This window comes from Rhinopithecus bieti, unplaced genomic scaffold, assembly GCF_001698545.2.
Source record: "Rhinopithecus bieti isolate Rb0 unplaced genomic scaffold, ASM169854v2 scaffold_9877, whole genome shotgun sequence".
Taxonomy (NCBI): domain Eukaryota; kingdom Metazoa; phylum Chordata; class Mammalia; order Primates; family Cercopithecidae; genus Rhinopithecus; species Rhinopithecus bieti.
In genome coordinates this window covers 96,015-103,514 of record NW_016806237.1, presented here as the reverse complement: position 1 = coordinate 103,514, position 7,500 = coordinate 96,015, and the positions used below count along the sequence as shown (strand labels likewise).

The window sequence follows — 7,500 nt, the reverse complement described above, 5'->3', positions numbered from 1 at the left end:
GTGGTGTCACTGCTGTTCTGCTGCACACGCTGAGGCTCAGGAAGGTGATGAAGTCAGTGCACAGGCCACACCCCCAGTAAATGCAAGGCCCATGCAAGCCTGGTCTTTCTTGCTCCAGCCTAGGGTCTTGAACCCTACATGACACTGCTTCCTAAAGGAGATCTGTATTCTCTGAGGGTGCGGGACAGACTCCTGGCAGCAGGAAGTGTGGCCTATGCAGTTACACATGCTTGATGTCTTACAGTTGTTCTATGCAATGCTTTGTCCATGCAAGGGCTGAATTAGCACCACTTGTTCAGGATTGCTCTTGAGAAATGCCATAAATAAACTTCCAATTGGCTGGGCATGTTGGCTCACAGCTGTGATCCCAGCACTTTGAGAGGCGGGAGAATCACTTGAGTCCAGGAGTTCAAGACCAGCCTGGGCAACACGGCAAAACCCTGTCTCTACAAAAATTTAAAAATCAGTGGGGCATGGTGGTGTATGCCTGTGGTCCTAGCTACTCAGGATGGTGAGGTGGGAGGATCACCTGAACCCGGGAGGTCAAGGCTGCAGTGAGCCTTGATTGCGCCACTGGACTCCAGCCTGGGTGACAGAGCAAGACCCTGTCTCAAACAACTCGCTTTAACTTAAGGCATGTTTGCATTTTGATTTCTAATCTCAGCCAACTCCAAAGGCTGTGATATTTGAAAGATGTTTTTAATGATGGACAGTGCCTGCTGGAACCTGATGACAGTGAACGAGATGAATACTTACTATCTGTGGCCTTGACCTGCTTGTGCAGTGGCTGGGTGACTGTGGCCTGGTGTCCTGGGGTGGCCGTGAGGGCCGCAGCAGGAACCTGGACTAGGGGATGGGGCTTCAACTCCTGCCATCACCACCTGAAAGACGCCCACTGGGGGACAGTCCTCTCCTCTGTCCGGAGAGTGGGTGACATGGAGGATGCTAAGCCCCCTCTGCTTTCAGAAGGTTTAAAGAGGCAATAGACATCCCTCAGCCTCTTCCCTTCTTGGGAAGGACTGAGTGAGCAAGAAACGCAAGATATACATCCTGCCGCTGCCCACTGTACATCAGGCCCAGCGTCACCCCAGGGTGTGCCTGGATGGGTCTTGGTGGTGGGCCAGGGCTGCTGTCCCAGAGGCGTCCAGTCGACAGCTCAGCACTCTCCATGGGGTTAGGGTGGGAGAGGCAGTGCTTGCCCCACACTAGAGGCCACCTTCTGTGGGACCAGCACACACAGGACCAGGCGCCCAGGAGCTGCCAGAAGACCACAGGGGAGGTGGGCCTAGCAAAGAGCTGATGTCCGGACACCTCTTGGCCTGCATGTAAGACTCTGAGATGGAGAGAGGGCCGCTCCTCTAGGTTTTGGAATCCCAGTGTTTTAAAAAATAAAGACATGTCACAATGGGGTTCTAAAAATTGGGGCACCTTTTAAACACTTATATACACTTCAACAAATAAGAACTTTTGCTGTGCAATGAAATGCAGCGTCTGTAGGCCCCAGGTACCTGGGAGAGGTGAGACATCAGAATCCCACCATGGGCCGGGGGATCCTTTCTGGCACCTTGCCGTAGGGCTGTTTTCATGTGTGCGCTGAAGCCACACAGTGCACATTTCCACATGCTTCCTCATGCAAACTGTTGGTATGTGTACCACATGCCCCTGAGTCCCTTGGCTCATCTGGCTGTAGAGGCTGCAGGCCCTGTGCAGAGACGTGGTGTTTGCAGACAGACTGGGACCTGGGCATATCCTTACTCCTGTGGTCTCAATTTCTCTTCTGCTCTACCTGGCAAGGTTTGGGTAAGGATCAGGGATGACTTCCCTATAGTGTCTAACACATGGTATAAATGGTCCTTCCTGTGGAAAGTCACTGAGGGTGAACTTCTGCTGGGTTCTGTGGGATCCTGCTCGAGTCCTGAGCTCCTTAGGAAAGCGGGTATTGATTATTGCTTGTGAGCCATGGAGCAGCACCTGAGCTTCAGCAGGCACATGCCAGGGGTGGGCTCCCGTGTAGATGCCTGTGTCTGCTGCGGGGTCCTGGTTTGTGACACGAAAGTGATGTGTGTTTGCATGTGGCAAGACTGACTGCCTCCGCACAAAAGTGAATGAATAAGCCCCCTGTTCTCACACTGGACTGTCAGCCCATCCCGGATGAACGCTTTAGTGGATGCCTTCAGCGGATCCTTTCATGAGTTCAGATCTTTGCATACGTGGGCTTTCTGGTGGGGAAGTCTGCACAGCTATTGTTAGAAAGAAGATCACGGAAAGGTCCAGTCCTTTCTTTGTACTTTGCCTACTGTCTCCTGGGGATTCTGTCCCCAGCGCTGTAGAGAAAGGCCTTGGGCTGTGCATTTGTAGACAGACACGGATGTGTAGGGTGGGAGGAGCTGCCTATCACTGGCTGGCAGGTATCACATGGTGTGGCAGAGCCTGCAATGTCAGCATTCCCTCAATTCCCAGCATGGCAGGGCCCAGCTCTTGCTGCTCTGGGGCTGGTGCGGGGAGGGGGCAGCTCTCTGCTGTCTGCAGCCTGTTCCTGTTGCCCTCCAGCCAGGTAGGATGCCTTCCTTGGCCAGGGATATCCTCTCCAGGTCTCATATCCTCCTACTAAAGGACCAGTGGACACCTTAGTTCCAGCCCTGACCCAGCCTGTCCAAGTGCCTACCTTCTATATCTACAGCCCATATTGTGCCCCCTCTGGGGCTGACTGGGCTTCTCGGGCACAAGCTCAGGGTCCTGGCCGCCCGAAGCTTCAGGGATTTTCTCCATCGAGACATGCTCCCGTGAGTGGGTGTTTGGTGACGCTCTGCCACGGCCCAGCCTTTCTTGGCTGGAGGTTAACCTATTGGCTCCCCTACACCCCAGTCATTAACAGGAATATCCATTTCAAAGGTGATGTAAGGGATACAGGCTCTACAGGCTGGGGAGCAGAGGAAAGGTGGGGTCATGACCTGTCTGACCTGGAAGCTTCTGTCTGATTTGCATTGCCCCGAAATTGATGGGGACAATGAGGTAATCACCGGGAATTGCACTCCCCCGCTGAAAACTGAGCCAGCCCCTTTGCATGTCACGACATAGGCACCGTCCCCTGGGCGTCTGGTTCCCATCAGTGTCCCCCAGCCCCGGAGGCTGCCGGGACACCCTCACATTTAACCTTCCCCGCGTGAGGCCGGCTGGGGCCGCCAGGCGGAGGACTAATGAACCTGTGCTCAGAGGAGGGGCTGCCCGCCAGAGGCTGGGAGGGACTTTGCAAAAGGCCTCAATGATCTGTTTACAGTGATCTGAGAAACACCAGATTTTTCTGAACCAGACCCTATTAGTCAACCCCGAGTGGGAAGGGGAAGGCAGGCCAGGCCCCATCCATCCAGGCCCTTTTGCCTGCTGCTTTCAACTCCTATAAAGACACAATTACCTTCGGAGGCTGTGGCGGTTCAGTTGATTAGCACGGTGAATTAAAAGAATGAGTCACAAATGACATGTCCAGCGCCTCCATACTGGTTCTTTGTATTCCCATGTGCCTCACCCTGTTGTAAGAAGGTCAAAAATTAGAGAGAGAGAACAATTTTCAAGCGGCTAGCACTTAGGAGCAGAATTAACAATCACTCTGTATGTAATTGCCAGTTAATAGTAAATTGCCTTCTAGACTGTAAAATGCAATATAAACTGGTGGGCACCTAAAATTAAATTAATGAGATATTTGCTGCATTTAAAAGTGAATAGTGCAAATTAATAACTGAGTGCAATGCTTGTTTTAATATTTGTCTAATAGTGTACCATTTGCTTGTTTAATAATAATTAAAATAGTCCCAGAATGTCCTACCTGAGAAACTCGCAGTATACACAAATTGAGCAGTTTTGCATTTATAATTCCACCCATAGAAACGCATCAAATGGTTAAGAGTAATAAAAGAAATTATTTTTTAATTAGAATATAAGCATTACAGTGTTATTTGATTAAGACAGATTGGAATTTGTATGCATCTAATTGAAATTATGTTACTGAGGAAACTACTTTCATAGACACGTTTTCAAGTGTGAAGCATCGTGGCACAAATGCGTGTGTTACTGTTTTCTAACAATGTCCATTTGGCAGAATGGTTTCCTATTAAACAAAAGCACTGAGGCCAGTTGGGAGTGGTGGCTTGACTTCCAGCATCATTCACGGGACACTGGGGAGGTGGCTGGGTCTGTGTTTCTTACTCTTGGTTTCTTGCACCCGGATGGTTGATTGACCCACCCTCACTTTAGAGATTTCTTTTGCTCAATTAAAGAAATTATCACAAATTACTGGGAGCCAACATGTTGTCTGCGACAGACTGAACCCAGTTACTAAACAAGATATTGGCAGTCGATAGCAACCACATCCAAAGTGGACACAGGGAGCTCTTGACGGCGGAATACCTGGACTGCTCGCAGCCCCGGGATGCAGTTACTAGATGGGAACATAAAAGTGATTATTTTCTGCACAAAGACATTCATTCAGCTTCAGGCTTATGAAATCATTACTCAACCAGTAATTGCTAACAGTTTCTTTTCTTTCTGATACAGTATTTATGGTTTACTTTCCTTCTTTTTTTTAAAGTCATATGTACCTTAAAACTGGCAGTGTGTCAAGGGGCGACGCTGTGTCCTCCAGGGCTGTCCTGGCCCTGGGTGAGGGTTTCCCCCGTCTCCTGGCGGGTGTCCACAATTTAGCCCCACTTCATTCCCCTCGTGAAAGCACTCATGGTTCTTAAGTGTGTTAAAGATCTTGTGTGTGCGTTGAGAGGCAGTCCTGTTAGCACCACAGAGTCCATTGTGCCCTTCGACCACGCCAGCCCCGGCTTGCTGTCTCCCAGGCCGGTGCTCCTCAAACAAATTACTTGGATGCACAGAGCAAATGATGCTTAATTGCCGCCCACAAATCATACTATTTTTACTATGCTCAACTAAATGCTAACGCCTTCCTTCCATGTAAACCACATGCTTTCCTTATGGGCCCTGGAGTCTGGGGACTCTTTGGCTCAATTCTGTGGGTGACTCTCATCATCCCCGTGACTGACTGTTCGTTCCAGTCTGTAGCAGGCCCTCCTGCAGCCACACTGGCTGTCCTGCTTCAAACCCACCAGTCAATGGTGTCCAAGGATGTCTGTGTCCCCCCATCACCCCCAGTGAGCCCCCCCGAGAATAGACACCCTCCAGGCACCTTTGCTTTTCTATCAAGTTGGTTCTATCAGAGAATAGCTTGGGTCTGTGTTTTCAGCTCAGGCTGACTGTGGACCTGCCCAGAGTTGGGATAATCACAAGATAATGCGTGATTCCAACAACACAACTTCTCCTGACATCACTTTAGCTTTCGTCCTTTGTTTAAATATGGATGGCAAAGAGTGATTTTCTTTTCCACATCAACTGGGGTGGTGTGCATCCGCGCCTCAGCCCCTTCCCCTGGGAGTGAGGCCAACTGCCATCACTGGGGTCATTTCAAGGGTCCTCAGGGCCCCTTAGGCAGAGCCACAAAGGAAGGGAAGGAGGGCAGGCTCCCACCGCTGTCCTACCCACTGCTATATCGCAGCATCAACCCAAACCATGATCAATTAAACTGCCAGCATGCTAAGTGGGTGCTGGGGTGAGATTCAATAACACGGCCCTTTGAAGAGTGGGGCCAGGACGGCTTCCAGGGTCACTGCTGTCCCCTCTCTTTCCCGTCTCGAAGGAGGCCAGGAGAATGAGACACACCGTTTGTGCTATTGCACAAGTAGACTATTTGTCCTAATCAGTGACACCCATTTACTAGAATTGCTTAAAATGAACTATACCTCATACAGAAATCGCACATTTAGAGAGTTCCATTCATCATCTGAAAATTGAGGGCCAGTAAACTTTTCTGCTCCTCCAGTGGGATCATAGGCATGCATCAAAATGTTAAAAATGATTGGTGAGAGGGAGCTGTCACCCATTTATCAAGGAAAAGAACATTATTTGCTAATTTCCCAACCAGGCTGGTGACAGGGTGCTTCGTCTTTAGACCCACGGTGACCAGCATGGCCTTTTTGTTATTAGTACAAGTCAAGCGCTTTTGGGCTGTTGCTAACAAGACACATTTGTCTGTCATCCGAGGGGGCTTTGGTCGGTTTCCAAGTGGCTGTGACCAAGTCTGCACCCTGCACCCCGATTGGCTGCTCTCCTCGGGGCCACGCTAACCCAGGAGGAGAAACGAGCTGATAAATCACAAAGTTTCCATGTCAAGGTGAAGGTATTGACTCTTCAGCACCAAACCTGACAAAATGTAGCAGAGAGGAGATGGCCATTCATCTTCCCCAAAGGGCAAAAGGGTCATCCGGGTTTCACTTGGCAATTGTCGGGTTGAGGACGGCAGAGGCAGGCCTGGCCCTCTTCCTGTTAAGCCCCCTGAGTAGGTGGGTCCTCTGGTCCCGCTCCTCACCTACCTGGCGGTGGCCCTTCTCAGGGCTGCAGGGAGGAGAGTAGGGGTAGAGCGGGTCATGCTCCGGACTTTTGAGTTTCTGATGGAGGACGTGCTTCTGAAAACAGCTTGGAGTGGGTCCAGGAGGTGGTTCGGGACTGTGGGAGAAGAGGGCAACAGACCATTTAGAACAAAATAAGTGTGATCACCTGAAGTGCAGAATAAAGCGGGGATAATATGATGTAAAATTAAATACCACAGATCACTCCGGCCACAACTCCCACAGGTTAAACTCTGAAGACCAAGGGAGACGTCAGCACAAACGTGTTGGTAGAGGACCTGAAACAGAAGTGTGCGGTTCTTTCAGCACCAAAGAGGAGATGAAATAGATCGCTCTGTTGTCCCAGAAGAATAGGAACAAGAACTAAATGCTGCCTCTAAACGTTTCTCTTTCTGGCTTGTAAGTTACCAGTGCCTCAAGCTCCCTCCCACCAAATCGCCATGGCTGGACATCGGGCCCAATGCTAGCAGCCCATGGCTGGAATCGATAGAGTATGTGTCGCTCCGGCGTGTGCCCGGCCAGCTGAGTCAGTGACAGTGCTAGGACCTGGCTGCTCGTAGTTTCACGTGAGGCTGTTTTTGGAGGGTCCTGAGACCTGTCTGTGCACAGTGGCTCTAGGCTGAGGCTTGGATTACAAAAGCCTGGCCTGAGAAAAGGTGCTTTTCAAAACTATCGTTTCAATCACTTGGGCCTTTTTAATTTGTTGTAGAAAATGCAAAATGAGGCTGGGCACGGTGGCTCACGCCTGTAATCCCAGCACTTTGGGAGGCTGAGGCAGGTGGATCACCTGAGGTCAGTAGTTCAGGACCAGCCTGGCCAACATGGTAAAACCACGTCTCCACTAAAAATACAAAGAAATTAGCCAGGTGTGGTGGTGCATGCCTGTAGTCCCAACTACTTGGGAGGCTGAGACAGGAGAAGCTCTTGAACCCGGGAGGCAGAGGCTGCAGTGAGCCGAGATTGTGCCACCGCACTCCAACCTGGGCAAGACAGAGTGAAACCCCATCTCCAAAAAAAAAAAAAAAAAAAAAAAGAAAAG

General features: G+C 50.3%; 1 protein-coding gene across 9 annotated transcripts in view; it reads left to right on the top strand.

The window, feature by feature from the left end:
* EBF3 (EBF transcription factor 3) overlaps positions 1–7,500 on the top strand; it is a 129,488-nt gene that overhangs the window by 96,865 nt on the left and 25,123 nt on the right. The gene's annotated exons all lie outside the window — the stretch shown is intronic.